This window comes from Camelus dromedarius, chromosome 21 (assembly GCF_036321535.1).
Source record: "Camelus dromedarius isolate mCamDro1 chromosome 21, mCamDro1.pat, whole genome shotgun sequence".
Lineage (NCBI taxonomy): Eukaryota > Metazoa > Chordata > Mammalia > Artiodactyla > Camelidae > Camelus > Camelus dromedarius.
The window spans coordinates 21,628,771-21,650,725 of NC_087456.1; the positions used below are offsets into that span (position 1 = coordinate 21,628,771).

The 21,955-nt window shown below is 49.7% G+C and overlaps 1 long non-coding RNA gene across 12 annotated transcripts; it reads left to right on the forward strand.

Moving 5' to 3' along the window:
* Window positions 1-10,013: 10,013 nt before the first annotated feature.
* Window positions 10,014-20,875, forward strand: LOC116148646 (uncharacterized). 12 transcript variants are annotated; one of them, XR_010377158.1, is made up of 6 exons: window positions 10,019-11,979; window positions 13,767-14,749; window positions 15,207-15,543; window positions 16,484-16,605; window positions 16,867-16,941; window positions 17,462-20,867. It is a non-coding gene; the product is annotated as an uncharacterized LOC116148646 (long non-coding RNA). The 12 variants fall into 12 exon arrangements; XR_010377163.1 differs by having other exon boundaries at window positions 10,017-11,979; window positions 15,207-16,941; window positions 17,462-17,563; window positions 18,102-20,875; XR_010377159.1 differs by having other exon boundaries at window positions 10,017-11,979; window positions 13,767-14,580; window positions 14,656-14,749; window positions 15,207-16,941; window positions 17,462-20,870.
* Window positions 20,876-21,955: the final 1,080 nt, after the last annotated feature.

The following is a 21,955-nucleotide window of genomic DNA, read 5'->3' on the forward strand; positions in this document are numbered from 1 at the left end:
AGGTTCTTGGAACCAACCCACTCTCACTGGATTTCCGAGAGCCGCTTACCTTTCAGCTAAGAATACCTAAGAGTCTGTGGTTTGTAGGGAACTTGCTGGTATACATTCATGTGACCATTTAGTGGCCCAAGTTTAACTTCTGCATTTTGTTTCATACCCTGAAGTCAGGGAAGTGAGAAGAAGGCACAGGCCCTCTCACAGCCTGAACTAGAGCAGCTTGAATGGTTTCCTTTTCGCCCCAACCTCATTTCTAGCTGAATTCCTTCACTGCTCCTCCCCTTTTCAAATATCCAGAAAGCCCCCCGAGGTTCACAGGAAAGGCACATGGGAGAATGCTTGTGACTTCCCACTTCCCTCTCTACAGGAGTCATTCGGGCTCATTATCTTTAACAAAGAGGTTATCTTCTAACAGACTATGTGATAAAAAGATTTGCCAGTCTTCTCAGTTCCAAGTCAGATGCTCTCTTGGAGTTATTATCATGAGATGTGATATCCTAAGATGCTGCATTAGCAATTACATGACAGCAAAGCATGCCCAGGGGAAAGCGGCCCAGAGAAGTGGCTCCCGCTCTGGGGGTTTGGCATTTCTGTTCTCTCAGCTGGAAAGCTAAGTATTTGGGTCTTTAGACATCATTCCAGTTCAATCTTTGTGGGTTTTTCCGCCAGCTACAGGCAGCTGAGGGTCCCCACCACAAATGGGCCAGGCTGACAGTGACATTCCATCTCACAGGACTCGGGAGACAGCCCCTCTGATCTCGCCAGCGGCAGCAGACTGGCTCAGGGAGGTCATGTGGGTCAAGTTCACGGCTCCTCTGTGGACCAGGTATAAAGAGGCATGATCCTGCCATTTCTCTCTGGCCTAAGGGCCTGTCCTAGCACAGGCTGAGGGGTGGGGTAACACAGAACTAATGTTACCAACATCTGTAAAGCCACTCACTCCGTGGGGAGGTGACATTACAGATTGAGTCTTCAACACTCTTTTCAGAGGTCACCGGGGATGACAGCGACGTCTTGTTATTCTTGGATGATTATGGCTATAAATCATCACTCCCCATCCTTAAAACAAAAATGTGTGGAACCCTGGATGCTGGAAATGTGATGACTGATATGGAGTCATGCCTTTCCTGTCTTTGCTCCTGAGACTGAGTGGAGTTCTGGGATCCTGCAGCCCGGGAAAGGGCACCCTCTCCTCGCAGTGGGGCCTGATACTCAAGGTGAGAGCAGGTGACCACCTCCCAGGACATACGGGCTCCTGCTGATGGGGCCACCCCAGCCCCACCGGGGCTGCTGTCTGGAGTCCCCACAGCCAGTATTCCCCACCACATTTTGTCTTTATTTTTTATTTTTTTAACTTGAAATAAAACACATAGACGGAAAAGTGCACATACACGTATACCTCACTGACTTCACACAGTAAATACACCCATTTGACCAGCAGCAGTTCAAGAAAGGACATTGCCTTGGCCCCAGGGCCCCCTGGTGCTCCCTTCTGGCCACTTTCCACACCCAGGAGAAACACTCCTGACTTCTAACCCCATAGGTGAGTTTTGGCTATTTTTGTGCTTTAGTTAAATGGGATTGTGTTTTTTGTGTGTGTCTATATTGTACATGAGATTCACTCATAACGTGTGTGGTGGGCGGCTGTCCACTCTCACTGTAACAGAGCAGCTCCCAGCTTGGGACCATCATGGCCAGCAGTGCTATGAACACCCCAGCACGTGTCTTTGGTGACCATGTGGCTGCGCTCCACCCAGGCATGTAACTGGGAACAGAACTGCTGGTCTGGGCGTGTGCCTGGGTCCAACTTCAGTAGATACTGACCCACTTTTCAAGGCACTCCTGACAGTGATGGAGTCACCGTTACACTTGTGGGCGTGTCTGCTGGAAGGGCCTGTGTGTCCCCCTGCCCCGCTCCCTCTGGTGCTCCCCTCTGTGAATGGCCCGCCATCAACACAGGGAAGGTCGAGTGGAAGAACCAAGCTGCCTCCATGAGATTCTGAACTGGGATCTGATCCTGTGTCCCTGAAAACTCCTCTCCTTCTGCCTCACCAAGAACTCTCCTCATGTCTACACTTATGGTAAGGAATTTGCTTAGCAGGTAAGATTTGTTTTCCTCCAAGAAGGTTGAGTTTGCACTCAGTGAAATTGTTTTTATAATTTATTTCATTTTAAATTTCCACCTAACCAAGCAGACTGATGGAGCAGTTATTTCTTCTTGACCTGTAGGTGATAAAAAGGCCTCTCAGAGCAAGGGTACACGCCCATCAGCCAAGCGAGTAGCCAATTGTTGTTGATTTTTTTTGTCTCCTAAAAAAAGGTCTCCTCTCAGGGTGTCCAGACACCTCATTATGGCCTGGGAAATGCTTGCTTTGAGGAAGTAATTCCACCCTCTGTGTGGTTATCTTAAGATCTAGATATAAATCTCCAGTGCTAAGTGACAATCATTTTGGGCCATATGGAGAATTAGTTTTTAAGTGGGAGCTGTTCAAAATCCCAAATTCCTTTCCTCTCCTAAATTAAAAAAAAGGAGGGGGGCTTACTTTTTCCTATCATCCAAGAGAATATCAGACTCTCTTGTTAATGTTGAGCTACGTTGGTCAACAAGGATCCAGGTGGTCTGGTTCAGGCGGCGGATGGACCCGGGAGTGGGTTTCCTCTCCTTGCCTTCCCAGCCACTTTAAGGCCAAGTATCTCAGACGCTGGCTGCAGCCTGGTGATGCAAGCAAGGGATACAGAGAGCTGCTCAGAATACCTCCAAGTTAACAAAAGGCCAAGAAAAGCTCATGTTCTGGGTTTTAGGGCTTTTTTCTGGAATCCTCATGAGTTCATGTAGCAGGAGTGGCTGTTGAACAGCAGGGATGGGTCTATAAACTCAAAAAACGTGATTATAAAGAGGGGTGTGCCAAAGGGCTTGACATCCAAGAACTCTCTAATATTAGAGTTTAGAATTGGGGGTCACCATGGACATCAGGGGTAAGAGAGGGAAGGAGGTATTACTTGCCTCTAAAATACGGCCTCTGCCTCTTGGTCTGTGTGCACGTGGGATGGGGGGAGATCTGGGAACTATTGGGACATAAGTTAGTTTACAAAACCAAACTCACAATGCACGTGTAACAAGTGACATATTACGACATAGACACAAATGAAGAAATAATACATGACCTGCCTGAGGCCGACAGGGACATGCATTCACCCAGGTGAGCTAGAAGGATCGGGTGCTGTCAGGCAACAATGGGGAAGGGTTTCTAGCAGAGCAACAGCAGGGCTTGGCGGTGTGAGTGCAGGCTGCTCTCTACCAGCCCCAGGAAAGGGCGTCAGGGTCGGGGGTGGAAGCTGGAGGCGGCCAGAGAGGTGGAGTCTCAGGGGGTGGGAAGGAATTGGGGATTCAGTGCACTTCCCCTTTGAAAGCCCAGCCCACACCACACTAGACTCCGTGCTTTCTAGAGAGATTCAGAGGCCTTCATGAGAGAAAGAGAGATTGATGCTGATTTAAAAAAAAGAAGAACAAGATCTCAAGGTTCTAGGACCATGAGAGTTTTGCAGAAAATATAAAACCGCGTGGCACAGTTCTTGCCTGTGGAACCCACAGTGGCAGTGGTATCTGGGTTAACATTCCACACATTTAGACACTCTGTGGAAGGTACAGCCATTTAAAATGTTTTCTATCTAAACTATCTTAAAGTGTTCAACAAAGGCATTGGCCCCTTTAGGAAACAAGACGGCCTCCTGTTTCCCAGACCACGACTGGGAGCAGTTATGGGGGTGTTGCCTGGATCCCTGACTCTGCGGTAAAGCCATCAGGTAAAGCGATCTGTGATCCGTGGATCCAGGAAAGAGTGAGTCCACTGGCCTAATGCTTTCCTGAGTCTGTTATGTGAGAGTGAGTGGGAGATATCCGAGCCCGGGGTCCCTGGGTGTTGTGGGAACGTCTGGGCTTATCTGACAGGATGCTTCCAGCCATAAGTAAGAGAATACCTGGCTTAAAAGCAGCTTAAATAACAGGAGCCTTGTGGTAATTGCCTCCTATTCGCCCTGTGGGTGAGGGGTGTGGGAATGGCCGGACACACAACACCTAATTCTGGGCAGACGAGGTTGGGAGCAGTCATTGGTCACCTGCCCTCACCGCTCCGGGAGGACACTGGCCACTGCGCAGGCCGCAAGGGGTTACGCTCAGGAGCAGAACAGCAGCAGGGGTGGGGGAGGCTTGGTGGGGCCAGGAGTGTGGGGATCCCCACGAGTCCCACAGCAGGATGCGACTGACAGTGACACCTGCCATCTGGGCCCCTGGTAGAGAGGGCTGCTTGGCCCAGGGCCCCTGTGCCAAGGGAGCAGCATCGGGAGGGGAACTCGCATCCTCTCCATTCCACTAGCTGTCAAGGCGGCCTCATTTTGGTTTTGGGGAAGGGGAGGAGATAATTAGGAGGAGGTGATAAGAGATACTCAGAATCCAACCCAGGACCTCGCGCGTGCTATGCACATGCTCTACCACTTGAGCCGTACCCTTCCCCCGGACAGTCATTTAATCAACTTACTGTTGATGGCCATTTCAATGATCTTGTTTCCCACTATCATAACAGTACAGCCCTGTTGAATCAGTTAGAATTATAGGAACACAGGTTAAATTTGCTGAATCAAACAAGAAATTACTGCCTATGTAAATAAAACACCCAGGGGAAGTCTCTGCCTTGGGGTATGAGAGTCTCTAAGACTTTACTCTGCACTTTCAATTCTCAGGCCTGCTATACACCTCATGGTGGCAAGATGGCTGCCAGAAGCCAAAGTGGACAACTCTCTTCTCAGAAGAAAAATCAAGTTTTGTTTTTTTATTTCTAAATCAGCTCTTGCAAAGTCCCAAGAATAAAATCTCATTTACTCTAATTGACCTGGCTTAGCCATGTGCCCAACACTGAACCAATCACTCTGGCCAGGAGACTGCTCCGACTGACCAGGCATTGACACAAACCTCTACTAGGAGGGCAGTGGGTGCTGGGCAGGGGAAACCAAGAAGTCCTCTCAAATATCCATGTATACACAAGACACCCTCACCACATGCAATTGGTTCCCAAGGACAGACTCCAAAGAGGAAATGTTGACTCAACAGATTTGCACATGTACAATATTTCTCCATACACGCAAAGGACTTGTCTTTGCCAGTGTGGGAGGAGAGAAGAATATCATGTTGTTCTTTTGAAGAGGATATTGCATTAGGCAGAGTTCTCCAGAGAAACGGTGCCAACAGGATCTTGTACATGCACATATATATTATAAGGAATATCACATAGCATACCCATATATACAAGTGGGATTGCTTATGTGATTACAGAAGCTGACAAGTCTCCAAATCTGCAGTCAACAGGCTGGAGACTCAGGAGGACCAATGATGGACAGTAGCCTCCATTTGCGTGTGGTTACAGTTTCCAGGATTTCAGTTACTTGTGGTCAACTGAGATCCAAAAATATTAAACAGAAAATTCCAGAAGTAATTCACAAGCTGTGCACCGCTCTGAGTAGTGTGACAAAATCTCAAGACCTCCCACTCTGTCCTTCCTGGGATCCCCAACCACTGACATCATCTGCTCCTGACACCCTACCATTGATATCATCATGGCTCGATGATCCAAGATCACCCAAAGCAGATAATTCTCTTCTGACATATCAGAAGGTCAGTGGTAGCCTAATGCCACGTCACAATGCCTACATCATTCACCTCACTCCATCTCATCAAGTAGGCTTTTTATCATCTAACATCATCACAAGAAGAAGGGTGAATACAGTACAGTAGGTATTTTGAGAGAGAGAGACCACCTTTACATAACTTTTATTACAATGTATTTTATAATTGTTCTATTTTGTTATTAGTTACAGTTGTTAGTCTCTTCCTGTGCCTAATAACTTACTTTATCAAAGGTATGTATGTACAGGTAAAAACATAGTATATAGGCTTCGGTACTGTCTACAGTTTCAGTCATCCACTGGACATCTTGGAACATATCTCCTGTGGATACAGTGGGATACTTTTGTTCCAGTCTGAAGGCAGGCAAGGCTTAAGACCCAAGAAGAGCTGATGTTTCAGGTCAAGTCTGAAGTCAGGAAAAAGCCGATGCCCCAGCTCGAAAGTAGTCAGGCAGGAGGAGTTCCCTCTTACCCTCTTACCCTGGGAGCCTCAGCCTTTTTGGTCTATTGATGCCATCAACTGATTGGGTCAGGCCCACCCACACTGGGGAGAGCGATCTGCTCTACTCAGTCTACCAGTTCAAATACTAATCTCATTCAAAAACATCCTCACAGACACAAACAGTAATATTTCACCATATGTCTGGGCACACTATGACCCATCACATAAAATTAACCATCATAGATATGTCCTCTTGATCTTCTCTTGCCTGAGGAAGACCTACCAGACACTTTGGAAGCAGGACTCTTTCTCCTTTAGGCCAGATCAAAATGCTTCCTCCTCAGAAAGAGGAAGGGAAACTGTGTAACCATTTATGCCCCTCTTCACCCTGACCAGAGGGAGATTTTGTTCTCATTTCATTGCCAAGGGGAAGAAGTCAAATTCAAGTATCTGCTTCTGTGTCCCATTTGTTATTCCCCAGATCCTTCTAATTTATCTTCCTGGGCCAGCCTGTCCTGGTGACTCCTGGAGGGGGTGCTCAGCAAAGGAGACCCTGTCCTGGGAGCTTGCAGGCTCCTGGTGGGGGCAGGTAGGGGGAAGAGGGACAGCACCTCAACACAGTGAGTGCACCCTATGCGGTGTGGAGGGGTAGAAGGTCAGGAGGAGGGTGTGATGACTTGATGCTGAGCAGGCCTCCGGGGCCAGAGACCAGAAGAGGCTGTTGGAGAGCAGAGGTGGACTCAGGCTCTATCATATTCCTGGATGTGGCCGGGCTCCCGGGGGTGGGGGTGCGGGGATTGTGGAATATTCTGTCTCCAAGCAGTATCATTTTCATTCTTTCAAAGGCTCTGCAACATTCCGGGTTATACCACCCCCGCGTTTCCCACCCGCCTGTCGCTCCTCTTCGCACCTGCTCATCCGCCACAGAACCTGGTGTTTGGGTCCACATCCAGGTGAGGGGGTTTGCAGCAAAACTACTCAGTCTTCCAAGTAGGCGAGATTGGGGGGGGAAGGGGCGACCAGTCCGTCGGGTAGGTGCAGCCAGCTTCCCTCGGCCCCCGAAGGGTGCCAGTCCTCTGGTGTATGTGAGGGCCTGCGCGGGTCGGGTTGGGTGGGTTGGGGGCTGCTCCCTGGCGCGTTGAGCTGGGCAGCGGCGCCCGGGCGACCCCTGGCGGTCGCGTTGGATAGCGCATCCCGTCCGGAGCGGGTGTGCAGGGACCTCTGCCGGCCGAAGGCCGTTATTTCCTTTTCCTCGAATTTTGCCTCGGGATTTGGTAGTGCTGTTATTATTCCTGTTTTTCAGTTAAGAAAACAGGCACAGGAGTAATGTATCCAAAGTCTAACTGACCAGGAAGGGATGTGAATCGAGTATTTTGACTGCAGTGTCGGCAAGAAGACCAAGATATCTAATATGACCTCAAGTTATGTCAACAAAAATGTGGGCACAGAGCTTTCCCCTGGGCCCAACGGATCCCACAACTCCTAGGGGCTGTGTTGAGCCCTGGGTACCCCACTTTCAGAAAACCATCAGCAACAAACCACAGCACGTTCAGATTGAGTGGCCAGAATGGTGAGAAGATTCCAAGTCCAGTCATGTGAGGAAAGATATCTGAGCCTGGAGAAGGGACCTAGGGAACAGGAGGGGATTCTGCACACCCGAAAGGCTGCGGAGGGAAGAGGGGTCCGGAGCGCCCCGGGTCCCACGGTGGAGACTGGGCAGGCAGATTTCTGTGGTCTAGAGCTTTCCCCAGGCCAGGCTGCCTCCAAAGGAAGAAACCACGTGCTCACTGCAGCCTGAGAGAGGACTGGCCACTCACTGGCTGGTAGAGAGGATTTGGAGAGATGTAAGGAGACCCATCAGGGCTTGCATAGCCTCCTGAGGGGATGCAGGGCAGTGGGCCTGAGGAAAAAGGCAGGAGGCCCGGCCAGCCCTGGGCCCCTCCCCTGGGGAGGGGCCCAGGGCTGGCTGGTCTCTTCTCTCTGCAGGGAGCTCATGAGATCAGGGTGCTTCAGGGGTGGACGCTGCCCTGGGGCCTGGCTCACTGGGGAGAGCACATCTGATCAGCCATAGATGGGGTGAGCTGCTGACCTGAGGGTGGGGGTAGAAGTGTGCTCCCCAAACCACAGGTGGTTCCTGAGGAAGTGTGTCCTAAACATCAGAAGGGAGTGCCCTGAACCTCACGCCGCCCCTTCTGCGGGGGGGTGGGGGGGTGGGGGGGTGGGGGCGATGGGGTGGGGGGGTGCCAGGGAGAAGAGACCTTGGTTTTGTTTGCCTGCTGTTTATGGGCCGCCCAACTTCTCTGGGTCTCTTCAGGTGTTTTTATTTTGTTTTCTAGCGGAAGCCTCTTGGTTGGGCGGACGCCGAGGCTACCAGAGATGGGAGCACCCTGCCTGCTGGGTGCTGGGCGCAGTGCGGGGAAGCCGGGGATCCGGTCACCCTGCCCCTCACCAGGGTTGAACCCGAGGACAGTCACCGCCCCGTCAGGGGCCTCTTTTATAAGGGCACTAAACTCATTCATGAGGTCTCCACCCTCATGACTTAATCACCTCCCAAAGGCCCCACCTCCTCATGCCATTACACTGGAGGTTAGGTGTCAACCCATGGATTTAGGGGGGACACATTCTGTCCACAGCAGCTTCCTCACCCTTTGAAACCCTGATGGGGTCATTAGTGGGGTGTCCCCCAATTCTTCACTCGTCTCTGAAAGCTTTGACCTTCAGGGTAGAACTCTGGAACTATCCAGACTGGCAGAAAGTGACTGGTGGCTGCAAGGTGCAGGGATGGGGGAGGACCCTGGGAGCAGCTGGGCAGGTGAGAGCAGCTGGCGTCCTCCCTGTGGGCTCCCAGCTGCCAGCCCCACCTTTAGATCTGGTGAGGCCTCTTAGTACCAGGCACCATCTGCTTAGCCTGGAGCCAGGAAGGATTCTTGGCACTGGGCACTGCCCCATCAGGTACTGAGGCTCTCCATTTTTCAGAGACATGGAGACCCAGAGCATGGAGGTGAGTTGTGTGAAGTCACCCAGCTGTGGAGATCTGCTCGGGAATCCGGGGTTCCTGACACCCATTCTGGGTATTTAAAACACCAGATCAAATTGCCCACCACCAAAGGGACTGTTTCCCAGCGTGCTGAATTCTCCCCTTTCTCTGCCACTTGGAGTAAAATGTTTGTTTACTTGTAGGAACTGCTTCCACTTTATTGAGCACCTACTGGGTACTAGGTGCTGGGCTGGGAATATGAAAAGAAAAAAAACACAGTCCTTGTCACTGGCGAGTGTGTTGCCTTACTGAGGTTTGTCCGGAGAGCACAAACCAGCTCTGGAAACCAGAAAGGGGATCTTCACGTTGCTTTATTTATGGGCCCACAAGCCTTCTCTGACTCTGGCTGGCCTGTATTTCTTTCCTTCAGCTACGAGATCTGACAGTCTTATTCCTGGCTCCCACTGAGCTATTCACAGCCGGTGCAGCGCTTGCAAGTCTAACTCACGTCCCTTGCTGGAGCCCATGTTCTCACTGAAAGAATTGCCAGAGAAAGAAAGAACAATGTTCTTTCCTTGGAGCAATGGCCCCGGAAAGCTCCTTATCCTTCTCTACTCCCAGTGGGACCGTCAATCGAAGGTCTCTGACTCTTCTTTAGGAAGCTGGCTCTCCAGCCCCGGGTGCCTCTGAGAGCCCCACGGGCTGCTCCGCCCTCTCCATCCCGGAGCCGCCTCCCCATCCCGGAGCCGCCTCCCCAAGGGCAGCCAAGGGGCGGAGCTGCCCTCCCATCGCCTCCTGCCCCCCTCCCTGAGGGCGGGGAGAGCCTCTGCTCCACTGCCCCGCCCCGCCCTGGCCACACCCATCCTTTGCTGAAGGATGCGCCCAGCCCCCCGTCGGAGGGGAGGAGAGGGGAAGGGAGGAGGAGGGAGTGGAGGGAGAACCGCGACAGGAAATGAGCTCGAACGCCCAAGCCACAGAGAGGGCGGCTCCCTGCCGGCGCTGCAGGTGGGGTGCAAGTTCCTGAAGCACGGAGAGCTCACTCCGGCCTCCTATATGTAGCGTTAGGCCCTGGAGAACTTGAACACAGCGCTTGATCAGAAAGGCTTTGCACGAAATGCTTCTCTGGCATTTGTGCTGGGGCAGCTACAAACACGGACAGTCGATGTTTGCTGTATCAACGGTGCCAGCAGCCCCCCACCGCGCTTGCCAAGGCTGAGGTGAGCGAGAAACACCCTCAAGACCCTGGAAGGGGCCCCGGCTCTAACAGCTGCACTAGCTCCAGGCACGTCACTTCCTTGCTGGGTCTCCGTTTCCTCAGGGAGTTGTGGTGAGGCTGAGATACGGACACGTGCGAAGTGCCGTGTAAATTGTGACGTGCACAGGTGCCTAACAACAGCCCATCTGCCTTCTTCCTGCCTGTCCTCTCTGGTGACTTGAGTTATTGGGAGAGGGCTAGCCGAGGTGTTCATTGGTGTCTGTCCAGTTCATGATGACCCTTGTTTCTCCCGAGGCAGCACAGTAGAGCTATGGAGAATACTGGCTGTGTGACCGTCGGCAAGTTACTCAACTTCTCTGTGCCTCAGTCCGACATCGGCAAAATGGGAGTGATGGTATTAATACCTGCCTCGTGGGTTTGTCATGAGGATTAAACAACGCATGTGAAGTTCTCAGTCCTGTAAATGCCTGGCACCTGGTAAGTGCTCAACGGGAATCAGCTCTGATTATGCCCCACACCTGGGTGAAATGAAGCAGAACTCAGCAAAGGGGCACTGCTGGTTCTTGTTGGCGTCCCAGTGCCCAGACATCCACCTTTAGGTTCCTTCTGCTTCCTCATCCTCTTTCCAATGAACTGCCTATTTTTTTTAATTCTTTTTTTATTCCTTTTTTTAAATTCTTTTTTTTTTAATTGAAGTGTAGTCAATTTACAATGTTAGTTTCAGGTGTGCAGCAAAGTGATTCAGTTATACATAGTCTCTAACACCGTATACAAAAATAGACTCAAAATGGATTAAAGACCTAAATATAAGACCGGAGACTATAAAACTCCTAGAGGAAAATATAGGCAGAACACTCTTTGACATAAACTGCAGCATTTTTTTTTTCGAACCAGCTCCTAGAGTAATGGAAATAAAAGCAAAAATAAACAAATGGGACCCAATTCAACTTAAAAGCTTTTGCACAGCTAAGGATACCATCAGTAAAACAAAAAGACAACCTACAGAATGGGAGAAAATATTTGCAAATGATGTGACCAACAAGGGACTAATTTCCAAAATATACAAACAACTTTATACAGCTTAATATCAAAAAGAAAAACAAGCAACCCAGTCAAAAAAATGGGCAGAAGACCTAAATAGATATTTCTCCAAAGAAGACATCCAGATGCCAGCAGGCACAAAAGATGCTAAATTTCATTAATTATTAAAGAAATTCAAATCAAAACTACAATGAGGTATATCACCTCACATCAGTCAGAATGGCCATCATTTAAAAGTCTACAAATAATAAGTGCTGGAGAGGGTGTAGAGAAAAGGGAACCCTCCTGCGCTGTTGGTGGGAATGTAGTTTGGTGCAGCCATTATGAAAAACAGTATGGAGATTCCTTTAAAAATTAAAAATGGACTTATCCTATGATCCAGCAGTCCCACTCCCGGTCATATATCTGGAGGGAACTCTAATTTGAAAAGATATATGCACCCTAGTGTTCAGAGCAGCACTATTTACAACAGCCAAGACATGAAAACAACCTACATGTCTATCGACAAATGAATGGATGAAGAAACTGTGATATATTTATACAATGGAATACTGCTCAGCTATACAAAAGAATGAAATAATGCCATTTGCAGCAACATGGATGGACCTACAGATTATCATATTAAGTGAGGTAAGTCAGACAGAGAAAGATAAATATCATGTGATGTTGCTTATACATGGAATCTTAAAAAAAAAAAAGGATACAAATTTTAATTACAAACCAGAAATAGACTCACAGACATAGAAAACAAACTGTGGTTACCAGGGGGGAAAAGGCGGGAAGGGATAGATTAGGAGTTTGGGATTAACAGGTACATATTACTATATATAAAACAAGGACCTACTGTGGCACAAGGAACTCTATTTAATTTCTTGTAATGAGCTGTAATGGAAAAGAAACTGAATAAATATGTATGTATGCATTGCCTCTTTTGGTAAAAACTAGGATCTCTGTTACTCCCGTAACCCTGTAAGACACCATACTGGAATGTAAAAGAAACACTAAACTTCATTTTCCTAAACTAAGTTAATCTGACTTCAAGCCTGCACCTCCCTGAGGGGGATCATCCACTCTGGGTTTCTGAAGACCCCTCCTGACTCCATGGGCTCTTTGGGAATCCTGAGGCTTTCAGGGAACAGGAACAAGAGGAGGAGGTCTGGGCCACAGTCCTGGGCAGTCACTGCAGCTCCTCCTGTTCCCTGAGCACTGCCCCCACCTCCAGGGGCTCTGAGATGTCCCCCACGGGGACACAGGCACACACAGGGAACCCCTGCCCTGCTCTTGAGACTGGGGAGCTCTGTGGGCTTGTCCAGGGCCCACGCCTTGTGCCCTGGGCAGACTGGTCTTCCCACTGGAGGGGTCCAAGGCCTTCACTCCCTTCCCGCCAGGTCTCAGGCCACCCAAATGAATTTTTCGTGGGCCTGGGCAGCCCCTGAAGCACCAAGAGTAAGCCTGTATTCCATCCTCATCCCTCCTCGTCTGTCTGAGAGCCTGGCTGAGGAACGTGAAGGCCTGTCTGTCCTTCCAGGAGGAGGGAACATTCGTCTCGTTTCATTCCTCCTGTGCAGTTAATTTCACCGCCATCCCACACACTAGCAGCCAAAGATGTGTAAACAAAGAAGAGCAAAGAGCGTGGCCCACCACCCAGTTCTACGAGGGTTAAGTCATAATCCATGCAGTCACCCACGGCCCACCGCCCACCGCCCACCGCCCAATAGACAGTGCACCCTGAGAGGGATTCAGAATGAAAAACCAGATGAGGCACCCTGAGCTTTGGATAAATGGGCCCCTCGATAGTTTGATGCAAACCTCAGAAAGAATTTCAATGACCCATACATAGGGGATTGCATCTTCCCATACATAGGAAAGCACTAAAATCATCAACTTGAGAGATCTGTTCTTTGTGACTAGCGGTAATCTCTTCCCAAGATGGGTGCTTAACTGCATGTATCTCCTAACCGGAAGTCATATAGAAACTGGCTTCTCCTCTACCTCTCTAGAGTAGTTTCCTCAGAGCTGCTGACTGGCTGCCTCCTGGTCCTCAGCAAGACCCTGAGTAAAACTTCAGCTCACAACTCTTACATTGTGTGTTTTTCCTTAAGTCAACAAATGTCTCAGAGGCCCCAGGGTTCAAGGAAAGTGATGCCTGAGTCTTGGTCAGTCCAGACCGCGGTCCCTGGCCACAGCCCACTGCAGCCCTACCTGCAGCTCCGCATTGACCCTGGGATGGGAGGGCCCCACTGTGCCAACTTCGCTCACCCAGAAAAAGATGAGGCTTTGTTTGTCCTTCCCCAGCCCAGGCTCTGTCACATCTCTTTTTCAGATCCCACTTCCTGTCCCACCCAAGCCTGCAGGCTAACCACCGTCACTAACCACATCCTCTTCTTCCCGGCCTCCCTCCCTCCGTCTGCTCTCAGGTCACCAGCACCCAGGTGCCCCTGGGACCAACGCCACTGCTTCCCGGTTTGAGCACTTCCAGAGGCAGCATGGATGACTCATAAGCCTCCTTTCCTTGTTCGCAGCCCAGGCCTCCTGTCAGCTCCATCCAGGCTGTGCCTCGCCCTCGGCCCGGTGAGCCTCTTCCACTGGACTCTGCTGGTCAAAGCCCAGAGCTGCCTCCTGGGGTCTGCAGCACTGGCAGCCTCTAGACCCACACCCTCCCACCACCCTGCCCCAATCTCTGGTCATTTCCTCCTTCAGGATGCAGACGGGGCTTGCAGGCCATTGTGTAAACACCCAGGCAAGCCTCCTGGGTCCTGTCACCAAGACAGAGAAAAAAGGGAGGTGTTCAGAATTTTCAAATGTGAGCAGATCCTGAAGAGAATTCTTTATTAAGCATCTTTCAGCAAAGAAGACATTCCAGTGGCCACATTTGAGTATTTCTTTTCAACAAAACAGAATGACTCAATGAAGTCTTTCTTGCTGAGCAGAATTATATCCTCAGCATCTTTCTCAACCCAGTGCGTCAGAAGGCCAGAGCTAACCAAAGGATTTTATTTGCCAGTCCTGTAAAGCCGAGGCCCCTCCACCGCGAACCTCAGCTGGGTTGGTCCCAGCTCTCACCGGGACGACAGCCACACCCCTTAACCCTCCCGCTGCCTCCAGCCTTCCTCACTCAGTTGCGAGTCTGAGCCTCCTGTTCCTTCTCGCCGGTGATGAAACCTTGTCTACAGCAGGGGGCGGCAGACTTTCTCTGTAGAGGGTCGAATACAAACATACTCAGGCCTTAAGGTAAACTCGGCCATCCTAGTGTGAAAGCAGCCCAGGTTGGGCTGTGTTCCAATAAAACATCATTTACAAAAACAGGTGCCAGGCTGGATTTGGCCTGTGGGCTGCAGTTTGCCAAGCCTGATCTACAGAAGAAGACGCAGACAGTCAGCATGCACTGAGACCTCTCCAGGTGTGGTTCCTTTCTACCTCTTCACTTCACTTCCTACATCCTATGTCCCTCCGCCACCCCTGCCCCACTCACCACCGATTCCGCATTGCTCCAGGCTCCCCCAAGGCTTTAGCCCCTGCTGTGCCTTTGCCTGTGATGGTTCTTCATCCTGGGTGCCTGGGCTCCACCCCTTCACCACCAGGGAATCTCCTACCTCTCCCTTCAGCTTCAGCATCACCCCCTCAGGGCCTTTCAGTGCACACCCACCCGCAGCTGCTCCCCTTTCTGGCTTCCTTTTGCCTGACCTCTGACAACACCAGCCCTTCCCTTCTCTTCCCTTGGATTCCATCTTGTCTTGTTCTTCTTCTGCCTCCCTGGCTGCTCCTCCTCCATCTCCTTCGACTCTCCAATCTCATCACTGATGTTCCTCACTGCCCAAACATCCCCCCTCTCTCACTCTGGGTGTTCTCCTCCCCAGGGCCTCACTTACTGCCCAGACGCTGATGCCTCCAGATGCACGCCTCCAGCTGGACCTCCCTGCAGAGCACGAGGCTCTCACCTCCAGCAGGTGTCCACACCCCAAAGCCGCATTAGTTGCTCATGCTCAGGTCCTCCACCCCTGAGCTCATGATTTCTGTTCCCACATCCCTCTCTGTAAGATGGCATCTCAGGGGGACGTTTTTGGAGCATCCTCCCAGTTCATAACAAGCCCCTTAGCCACAGACATCTGTCCACTTCCAGCTGTTTTACCCCCTTCACCCAACTGGACCCCCACTGGGCCACTGCCTGCGACTCAGCAGGACACCTCTGCTCAGGTGAGCATGAGCCCGGCTGGCCATTCAGTCTCTTCCTGGGCAATTTGGAACTGGGTGGTGCTGGTGTTTCTTCAGGCGAATTGGCTTATGGTGCATGGATGGGAGCTATGGGAGAGGCATTTTCCACCAACCGGGGCCTGGGGAAGCAGCAAGAGTTGGTCTGGGAGAGAGAGAGAGCGGAGGGCTGCACAGGCAGGATCAGATGTGAGAAGGCTGGGCCAGGTCGTGCGCCCGTTGTACAGATGTTGATGAAGACTCCAAGGGAAGAGTGATGTGGTCCCAGGGTCAGTAATTCAGGTTTGCAGCCCTGACCTTCCTTCCCTCAACTCGGTCCCATGCCCCTGAGTGCCTGCTCTCTGCCAGCAGGAGGGTCCCCCAGATCACTGAAGCCCCATCGTGCTTTGGGCGGTGGTGGCCCCCGCATCTCTGCAGCTGTGCCCCTCCTGCTCCTGGGAGCTGCCCCTCCTTCCCCTCCCACAAAGGGGACAAGGGGGTTGAAAGCAGGGATGGCGGGCTGACCTGCTGGGTCCAGGGTGGTTGGGGGCCAGGAAGTTCTTTATCTTGGTTTCCACAGAACAAAGCTGGACTGCTCCTCTGGGCCCTGGGGTGGGGCGGGGAGGGGGCTCTGGCTTTGGGACTAAACAGTTTACCATGTACTCTGGTCTGTTCTGGGAGCCCAGCAGGCCCAAGATGCTGCAACCTGGACTGGCCCCACGGGCAGGGAGGGACCAGGGATGGCCGCAGAGTCTCAGCAGAGGAGCAGGGTGTTTGCCAGAAATCTCCAACAGGCCATCTGCTCCCAGGGAGCAGAGCACAGTCTTGAGAGAGGAGGCCGGGTTCCCGAGCCTCAGGACTCTCCTAAGGGAGTTCATTTTTTATTTTTTAAAGGTTTGTTTTATCAATCTTTGATCCATTTGGGTTTTAATATGTTTGAATGCAGCCCCTCTGGGCCTCGGCCAGCTGCTCCCCTGCCCCATGCTGGCCCCCAGACTCCTTCTACATCTTCTCAGACGTAGAAGGGAGAAGGAACAAACAGTGGATGCCAGATGAAGGAAGAAGCAGGTTGGTCCTCCAATTCCTTTAACAGCAATGCCATCCCTCTCAGGTAGCTCTGGGCTGGGGCGGCGAGCCCCCACCTGCTGTCCCCTCACTCAGACACTCCAGGGCAGCCGAAGTGCCTCAGAGGAGGAGTGGAATTACCTCCACAGCTGGGCCAAGGCACTGGCTGTGGTTCACAGCGGGGCTGTGAAAGCCCCAGCAGGTGGAGGAGAAAGACCCCGCAGGTGGAGGAGACCCACACGTTCTGTCTCTTTCACCCTGTAGATGCTGACTAGCAATTCAGCTCGGGAAGGTTTTGCTTCTGGAACAAAAAAACCCTTGGGTGGAGCCCTTGTTGAGGTAATTGTGTGAACTGACCGTTCATGTCCCACTGAAAGCGCTGGTGGGGGAGCCCCTCCTGGGTGGCTGGGTCGCTCCCTCATCAGTAAGCATTTACCTAGAGGCAGTGACACGAAGGATAGGCAGTGTCCTGTGTGGGGTGCTTGCAGGTGGCTGCTTAGGAAGGGAGCTTGAAGAGGTTAAGGGCGGGTTGGGGGACGATGGTGGCAGCTGGCGAATGCTGTGCTGTGGTTGCCACTTCTATGTAGATCAGCTTTTCCGCAAGTGCAGTAAACAAGAAAGGGTGATGGGGCGGACTGGCTTTCTGAGCAGAATCCAAACTTTGGTCAGACCCCATTGCAACCAATTTTGTATCACAATAAACATAGTCTAGAGTTAAAAAAAATCCTCAAACCTCAGCTAACTATACTGTATTGCTGAAATCCTTAATATGCTCCCAAACTAGTAAAATAGAAGCTCTCGAGGGTGCTTTCCTTGCTCTTGGCTGAGAGGTCTTGGGCATCTGCACCCTTTGCTGCAGGAATCTGTCCAGATCACAGACATTGGAGTCACGGCTGGTACCTGGAGACATCTGTGACCGGAGGATCCTGTTTAAGATGCTCTCTCCTGTTCTCACAACCAGGTGCTTGTTTTTAAAAGGATCGTCTTCCAGGGTTCTCACACGGGTCTGCTCCCTGCCTCCTGCCTCCCCCTCACTCACTCCTCCTGACTCTGATCTGATGGCTCCCTCCTCTGACTCCCAGTGGCTGCCCTCGGTCCTCACCCCGCCTGAGGGCCGACACCTCCACCTTTCTCTTCTCCTGCTCCCAGGACTCAGTTCCCTGCCCCTTTCCTTTTACTCCCCGACTGGTCCCCACCTCCTTCCCCAGGCGCTCTTCCTCTGTGCCCCTCCCTAAGTACGGGAACTTCAGGTCTTCATCCTCGTTTCTGTCCTCTTCCCACTAGACTCTTACACATGGTCTCATTCACTCCCAAGGAGAACAGATAAATTCAGTGATGCCAATATCTGTCATGTCCAGGCCTCCTCTCTCTAAAGCTGTTTCATGTAACCCATTGTTACGTGCAATATCTACTGGATATCCCAGAGGCATCTCAAATTCATCATGTTCCATGTTGAACTGGTCCGCTCCCCCCTGAATTCTTGTTCCTCCATCCGTCAGTGTACTTCACCTCAGAGTGATGTCACCGTCTCCAGCTCAGCCACCCAGAAGCCCGGGTGTTAGAGGAACTCACGCTTTAGAGTTGAACCACTGGGCTCAGATTCCAGTGTGACCACATCCTGTGTAATCCTGGCAAGTTCCTGAACCCCTCTGTGCCTCAGTTCCCCAGAATAAAAACAGTGCCCTTCTTATAGCATTACAGTGAAGAACAAAGGCGATATTCCATGTGACGTGGCCACAAAGATAGCACGCAGTAAGCACGAGCTGTTATCACCTCCCTCCCAACAACAACACGCACACACTCGCCCACTGACTCAGTCCTGTGGGCTCTACCTCATCTCCACATTCAGACCCCTGTCCTCCACCCTCCTGGCCACAGCCTTGACTCAGACTTTGCTTTATTGAGATGTAATTCACATACCATATAACTCATTCATTTAAAATATATACTCAGTGGTTTTCAGCCTATTCACAGAGTTGTGCAACCATCTCTACAACCAAGTTTAGACCATTTTTCATCATCCCAAAAAGAAACAACCCTGGGCCCATCAGCAGCACTCCTCACCCCTGTTCCCACCCTCAGCCCTGGCCAATCCCTAACCTACTTCCTGTCTCTATAGATTTGCCTGTTCTGGACGGTTTCTATGAGTGGAATCATACAATATGTGGCCTTTTGTGACTGGCTTCTTTCAATTAATGTGCTGTTTTCAAGGTACATCCATGTTGTCTCAGGTTATTACTCCTTTTTATGGCCAAATAATATTCCACGGAGTGGGTCTAGCACATTTTGTTTATCCATTTATCACATGATGATACAACAAAGAATTGTTTCCACCTTTTGGCTATGATGAATAATGCTGCTATGAGATTCATGTACAAGTTTTTGTGTGAACACATGTTTTCATTTCTCTATGTGCCTAGGAGTCACACTCTATGTTTAATCTTTTGAGAAATTGCCAAACTATTTTCCAAAGTGGCTACACCATTCTTTAATCCTCTCAGTGTGTATGAGGCTTCTCCTTTCTCCATATTATTGCCGACACTTGTTATTAGCTCTTTCTCTCTCTCTATTTTTATTTTTTTCACTATATCCATCTTAGTGGGTGTGAAGTGGTGTCTCATGGTGGCTTTGATTTGCATTTCCCTGATGGCTAATGATGCTGAGTATCTTTTCATGTGCTTATTAACCATTTGTATGTTTCCTTTGGGGAAATACCTATTCAGATCTTTTGCCCATTTTTTAATTGGATTATTTGTCTTTGTATTATTGAATTGTAAGAGTTCTTTATGTGTTCTAAAAATGAATCAGTTAAAAGATATTTGATTTGCAAAACTCTCTTCTGTCCCATGGGTTGTTTTTGCACTTTCTTGATAGTGTCCTTTAATGTCCTTTAAAAGGGACAAAAGTTTTTAATTTTGTTGAATTATGCCGATTTAGCTATTTTTCCTTTGGCTGCTTGTGCTTTTGGTGTCATATCTAAGAAACCGTTGCCTAATCCAGTGTCACAAAATTTATGCCTATATTTTGTTCTAAAAGATTTATAGTTTTAGCTGTTACATTTGGTTTTTTTTAAAAATCCATTTTGAGCTAATTTTTGTACATGGTGTGAAGTAGAGGTTCAACTTCATTCTTCTGCACCTGGAAATCTAGTTGTCTCAGCACCACTTATTGTAAAGACTGTCCCTTCTCTTTTGAATTGTCTCAGCACTCTTGTCAAAAATCATTGACTGTAAATGTGAGGCTGTATTTCTGGACTTAATTCCGTTCCGTCAATCTACATTTCTATCCTCATGCTATCTTGTTCTGTCACACAGTCTTGATTACTGCAAAGAGTGAGGTTTGAAATCAAAAAGTGAGATTCCTTTTGAGATTTCTGTTCCTTTTCAAGATTGTTTTGGCTATTCTGGGTCCCTTAAATTAAAAAAAAAAAATCTGAAAAAAAAATCTGGGTCAGTCTCTTGCTTGAAGATCTTTTCTAATTCCCTTTGGACTGTGCATCAATTGTCACACTGGTTCTGGTTTCCTGAGACTCCCTCTGAGGAGTAGGCTGTGTGGGAGAGCCAACCGGGGCAGCCAGCCTGGGCTGGACAGCAGTTGTGCTGTTCCACTGATGTCTCCATCACTCCTGCTGAAAGGGTGGCTGAGTCACGCATATTTGAATCACAAGCTGGGAAAGGTCAGGCATTGACAGCCTGGTCTTGGTGGTCCATGGGCCCGTAACGCACTTCTGGATTACTGTGGGAACTTACTAAGATGAGGATGCCTGGGTCTCACCATTCAGACGTGCACCTTGAGCATCTGTCATGTGCTGGCCAGACAGACAAGTCCTTGCTCTAGTGGACTTTTCACTCTAGGGCGCAAGGAAAGGCCAATAATGAACAGGATAATATCAGATCCCATCAAAATAACGGTAATGGTGTGGAGAGTACTGGAAAGGCTACTTTAGGTCAGGCGCTGAGAGAACATCTTTAGGAGATAACTTTTCAGTGAAGATCTGAATGACCAGAGGGATTCTCCCATGGGAAGGTCACCTAGAGTGGCTGTAAGGCCCCCCTCCCCAGCCAGCCTCAGGCATGGCCTGCACATAAGGGTGTGTTAAGCTGACGTGAGCCACATCCTCTTCCAGGAATGACCACTTTCATTTCAGTTGTCTTCTTGTTATGGTCTCCTACTTGTAGGTGTTTCCGTGATGTGACCTTGTTTTATTATTACTCACCAAGGGGTGGGGGAGCCGTTCACTCTCCCACTAGAACACACAGTCCCTGAGGGCAGGGGTGCCCTGATTTGTTTCCATCTGTGTTCCCAGTGCCCAGAACAAGTTCTCAGGGAATGAATGTTGAATCAACTGCCAGAGCTCCATCAGCTGCTACGAAATCTGGTTACTGACTCTGATTCCTGGCGACTGTGAATAAATAAATAAACACCCTGGTGTGTGACAGAGTATTGCTGATTCCTGATGGGTGTTCTGTTTGGTCCAAACTGAAGACTGTGTGGCACATTTCTAAGAGTGCAGGTTTTGGTGAGTGCTTTTCCTGTGAGGTCCTGTGTTCTTTTATACACAACATTAGTGAGAGTTAATATTTGTTTGCAAGGATGTGCTTGGCACAGTCAGGAGCTGTGCCAAGTGCTTAATGTGTTACCCCTTTTTAGCTTTGTAACAAACCATATGGGGTAGTTGCTTTCATGGTCCCCAATTCACAGATGAAGAAATGAGGCACCTAGAGGCACCAACTTTCCAAAGGTCATATGGCTGCCAGATCAGAATCTGGGAGTCTCAATTCAGGAAATATGTCTCTGAAACTGATATTCTTGAGGGGAGGGTATTGCTCAGTGGTAGAGCACATGCTTAGCATGCACAAGGCCCTGGGTTCAATTCCCAGTACCGCCTCTAAAAATAAATAAACCTAATTACCTCCCGCCGCCACCACCAAATTAAAATAACTAAATAATACAATAATAAATAAATATTTTTAAAAAAATTTGATATTCTTGCCCATTATGCTATAACACTTCCTCCAAATAAATACCTCACAATGTCCCAGCCAATAGATTCTGCAGGGCAAATGCATCCAAACACATTCTTTTAAGTAGTTGAATATTGAAGCGTTTTTTTTTTTTCATTTTTTGATTGTGGTAAAATATATGTAAAATTTACCACCCGAACCACATCAAGTGTACAGTTCAGCCTTAGGTATATTCCTGTTGTTGTGCAACCATCATCATCCAGCCACAGAACATCTCACCTCAAACTGAAACTGTGCACTCACGAAACAAGTTCCCGGCCTCTGGCAACCTCCGCTCTGCTCTCTGACTCTGAACTTGACTGGATACCTCATGTAAGTGGAATCACACA